Source organism: Macadamia integrifolia, chromosome 9 (assembly GCF_013358625.1).
Source record: "Macadamia integrifolia cultivar HAES 741 chromosome 9, SCU_Mint_v3, whole genome shotgun sequence".
In the NCBI taxonomy this organism is placed as follows: Eukaryota; Viridiplantae; Streptophyta; class Magnoliopsida; order Proteales; family Proteaceae; genus Macadamia; species Macadamia integrifolia.
Window position 1 is genome coordinate 8,851,553 of NC_056565.1, and position 509 is coordinate 8,852,061.

Sequence of the window (509 nt, forward strand, 5' to 3'; positions counted from 1 at the left end):
TAGGAAACAATTTTTTAAACACTTTTGCATAAAGAATTTATTAAAAAAAGCTATTGATAACATGTATTATGCATAAACACTAAATTGAGGGTATCGTACTAAGAATTCAAGGTTTGTAGTTGTCCCATAAATGTAAAATCCTTGTTCCCAACATTGATTTTCACTTTAATTAGAGAAATATGGCTGACAGCAACTTTAGAACAAAAACCCTTCAAAAAATCGTGTTTTTTCTGAAAAATTACCCATCTTGGCCATTATATGACCACAACGCACTGTATCGGTACATACCGATACTCACCGATACGTATCGATGCTCACCGATACGTACCGATATATATATATATATCGATACTCACCGATACATGCCGATATATACCGATACGTATTGATCGATACATACCAATGCTCACCGATACGTACCAATACATACCGAAACATATATTTTATCTCAATTTTATATTTTCCATAGAGTCGTATCGAGGCATATCGTATGGTATTGATGTGTATTG